This window comes from Nannobrachium achirus, assembly GCF_963921795.1.
Source record: "Nannobrachium achirus genome assembly, chromosome: 14".
NCBI lineage: Eukaryota > Metazoa > Chordata > Actinopteri > Myctophiformes > Myctophidae > Nannobrachium > Nannobrachium achirus.
In genome coordinates this window covers 53110548-53115401 of record NC_137821.1, presented here as the reverse complement: position 1 = coordinate 53115401, position 4854 = coordinate 53110548, and positions in this window count along the sequence as shown.

Sequence of the window (4854 nt, the reverse complement as noted above, 5' to 3'; positions counted from 1 at the left end):
GGCGTGATGTCATACAATAAACAAACAAGCCCTATATACTGATGCGATACGATGACATCACAGAGTCCACAGCTGATGATGTGGCGTGATGTCATACAATAAACAAACAAGCCCTATATACTGATGCGGAGATATGAGCAGGGCAAAGGTGTGACGTGTGACGTGTGACCGACGGACGGCCAGTGGAGGTTTTCATAGTAAACTGCTCCCTGACGGTCGCAATAATACAGAATATAACAAATGCACATTATAAGAAACTACAAAGATGTTTTTTGACAAATGCGAATGCTTATAGATTTTTGGAAGCATTCAACCACCTGCTGTGACTGCTGCCACCTGCTGTTGAGACTGCAGTCACGAAAATATTCAGCCACTTTTCAATATCCTCAAAACGAACCCAAGAATTGAAAGACATTTTAGATTTTATGGACGAGGAATACATGACACTTCACCGGCACGTACCAACACGGTGGAAGTTGTTTCGTGATGATGAGGATGGCAAGGGAGTGCCATGTTAACTGCAGGCATACATTGCGTTTTTGAATAATAGCCTAAAGTTATTTTATGATGCTGTGCTTAACGTTGAGGGGAATGAGAAAACTGTCTGTGAGGTTATTCAATCTAATGAAGAATCTAAAGCTGAAACTTGAACAACGATTAAAGGATCGTTTCTTTGGATTTGAGACAAGCACTTTTTTTTCTTTTTTTTTTAGAAAATTCAGAAAGCACTGTACTAATTGACACCCATTGGTCATTAACAATGTTACTTAAACAACTGTCCTTTTTGTGTTGTCGTTTCTTTAGGCCACAGGTATTCCAGTGCCACAGAGGAACACACGTACAACTAGACGACTCGGCAGATCACTAGAAGATAGACAACGTAGCAGATCAGAAGCCGATGTTAAGCATGTTGAAGTTTTATTCTACAAACAACGTATTGGCAGTGAAACTCGCACCATGGGGTTCAAAAGAGGACTGGTCTAAGGCTTCAGAAAATCCACTGAACACCAAAAGCTCATCTGCAGACATTTGTATTCATGCAGTTTGCACATGTCAGGTAGTTACAGATGTAGTGGCAGGTGGTTTAACTGGATTCCATACAAGTTCTGGCAAACTGGCAGCAAGGTAACATTTGGGACAACATTGTTTATCAACCAATTCTTAACAGGAACAACCGGTAGGGACAGAAGAGGCAGAGGTACTGCCACAATGTTCTGGGAACGTGAGCAGAACGGATCATTTCACCTGACACACAACACCCCTGTGTTCTACGCCATGGCAGAGGTCTATGTTCCTCCTTCGCCTGACACGTGGTCTGTCAGTTTTAAACAGGGAGTGAAGGAATTTAAGATGACCGCTATATATCGACATCAACCTGGAGGACTTGCTATGTAATTACACACACACACACACACACACACACACACACACACACACACACACACACACACACACACACGTTGTTCTATATTCTGTCTGTACTCGTTCTGTACACAATGTTATGTATTCTTTGCCAGACTGACATTGGAGGAGGGGTCTTTGTACCCAAAACTTCGCTCCGCTACATCGACCACTCGAAGCATCACCGTTTGACAAATGGTCTGCTGACACTCATGCTCAGCAGAGAAACCCTTGGAACCAGTAGCTTGACGGGAAAGAGCTGCAACGTAAAAAAAGAGGATGGTGGACATGGACTTTGATGATCGCATAGAAGAGTTGCGTGGCTGGTTTATGAATGTGCACACATTGGATGCGTGTGCCTGGGCCCGTTATTTCATCAAGGAACGTGGAAAGGGCCTCGAACCTCGTGATATCCTGAATGATGATTCCAGACTGCGGTTGACCGGCCAGGTTTGGGCTAGGGTTCTCTGAGCAACTGAGCAAGACAGCGAAAGCGGTATGAACATGTTCCATGTCAGCTAGGGATGTCCGAGCACGTTTTTGGGGTCCGATCCCGATATTGCTGATCTCGATATTTCTGCAAAGTAACTAGTAACTAAAGTTTTCAAATAAATGTAGTTTATGTAGTAAATGTAGTTGTAGTTGTCGTAGGGTAAAAGTAAATCTATTGGAAATAAAAGTGAAAGTATTGGAAAACATTGTACTTAATAAATGTACTTAAATGTACTTAGTTACTTACTAGCTGAGAGAGAGATGAACCTCCACTACATATTGCCGTGGAACCAGTCAGACAGAATATGCTTGTATTGTCAGTTAATCTCACTCTTTCTAACCACCTCTCTCTCTCTCTCTCTCTCTGCCGGATCCGCCTTGGGACAGCCAGAAAGGCCTCGACTCCACCCACCCGCACTTCCCCCGGACCCCGCGACACGCTTCCCACTGTCCCGCATAACGCTGAACCCATGAGCCCCACGCTATGGCGCTTACAGGCGCCGACCGGCCTACCGCTCACCCCCACGCAGCAATTACTGGGACTATACCGTCCCGCATCATAACCAGTTCAGAGCCGTTGGGGCGAACGGGATAACTACTGTGCATTTATCCACGTTCAGCCTTTTGACTGCAGCGCTATTGCTGTTTTCTGTTTGTTTGTGTGTATGTGTATGTGTATGTGTGGGTGAGAGACTGAGTGTGGGCATGAGAGTGAGAGAGAGACTGGGAGAGTGGGAGAGAGAGAGAGAGAGGAAGAGACGGCATCAGAAAGGGTATAGGGATGGTGATGGTGCGAGAGAGATGCACAGCAAGAGAGAGAGACACAGCAGAGAAAGAAGTGGAGAGAGCAAGAGAGAGACTCCAGGTAGAAACCTCAAATACAGAGAGAATACATAACTGCTCATAACAACCACACCAGGAGATCTAATGAAGTACTGTGAACCTCATAGACACATGAACAACAGAAAAAGTACAAAACTATGGCACCACCTCTTAACATATAATTTCACATATTCACAGTTAAGTTGTACACGTCAATACTTAGCCATAGTTCCACTGTGGTACTGGTAAAAAAAGAAAATATGTTCCCCGAAAGGCACCCAACACACCGAAAATGTTACAGGTAATTGCACGAATTGAAAGAATCGATGATTATTTACAATTGATATTGATCAACAGGTTAAAAGAAATGGTTGCCTTTTATTTCCAACCAGAGATCCTGGAGAAGGTGCTGCTGGAAGTAGTGTTGTTGGAAGGAGACCTGGCCTACTTGCAGTTAGGACTGACATGCAGGGCCTTTCAGGACATAACAGCCGATCCTTTGAGGGCACATCTAGCCTGGCTTGATGGTAAATGACATTATGTGACTAAATCACATTTTTACATTAAAGCTATCTATCGAGTGTGAGAAACTTTATTATTAACTTTTTTTACTCTTTTTAATCTTGGTATACTGGATGTACAGTGCCTTGCGAAAGTAATTGTGTTTTGGATATGCTTTATCCATGTATGTTTTTGACTGCAGATGAATACTTACAGCATTTTAAGACTACCTTGGAGGCTAACAACGTGGGGAAAGACCTGGCAAATGCCCGTTTCAGTATCGTGCACCAGTTCCCACCGACCACCCGGACGTACATGACAGCAGCACTCCAGTGTACACAGGCATGGCATTCACGACGATCATGGCGACCATGTGGCAAGTCCTCCAGAGGCGTAAGTAACATGTACTTTAATAAAAAACCCTTCACTTTATATAACATTATATAACATGAAACACTGGTTAGCAGCTAACAGCGGCTTTGTATGCACAGGACACTGGACAGAGGCAGCAGTTTGTGTAGGAGCAGAAGGAACGTCGTGTTTTGTTGTTGCAACTTTGAGCTATAGGTTTGGCACGTTGGAAGTTGGAGGCGGTGGCACGTATTGTGGAGTTTATGTTATGGAGGAGGAAATGTTAGCGGAGGCAGAGGAGGTTGATTTTGGATGGATTTTGCCCTGCTTTGTGCGGCTGAGGCGAGCACATCTAGCCTTCGGTGGTATGTCCGCCCGCTAATCAGACTCTCGTTCAGGGGATGAGAGGGGCATGGACGAGGAGACACATTTTGAAATAATGAGAATGACTGCCAGTCGTTTTGACGACCTTCTCGTCCTTCTGCGTCGTGTCGCGCCGCTCATTGAGCATGCACCGACACACAGTATAGTAGTTTTCGCGGGTCGCAAAGCAAAAATAAAAGCTAAAATGCACAGTAGCCTCGCGTCACCAGCCTTTCCATGTACAGTAGCTGGGGGGGGGATCCAACCGACCAATCACGTTTGCCGTTTCACCGAACATGATTTCGGCGAGTGACAACATCTCGTAGTGCAAATTTCAGAACTATTGTTCGGAGAAAAAGCATTCCAGAACTTTCGAGGAATTACATTTTATAGTTGAAAAGGACCTTTTGACCGAAAACGGCGGTTTCGGTCAAAGTATGGACAGGCCTTAAGATTACTTAGGATCAGGATCCCTTGTATGTCTCTAGATCTGAATATTTTTGCAATAAACGTATGTAAAATGATTCCACTACATTTTGTAACACAGCCCTGGCCGACGATATGGAGGACCCAGAAGAGGAAATGGCAGCGGCAAAGGAAGATGGCCAAGAGCTTGGTGCCTGCTGGCACTGCAGACTGCTTGGTGCCTGTCGCCTAAGAAGACAGCCTAACAGAGGGGAGAAGAGACGGCTCTGGTGAGGCCACTCAGGCCAGTGACAGCATGGAGAGGACACAATAGAATGTGACGTCATGATGTGAGGTGGCAGCAGCGTTGCGCTCGCCATCGCTTTGTGTAAACAGTAAAGATGACCTCTCCATGAAAAATACCCGGAGCCACCTCGCCTGAAGGCGAAAAGATTAATGAAGAGTTACGCCTGTTAAATGTAAGTAATATGATATAAAAGGCAGCAGCTGATCGTATGA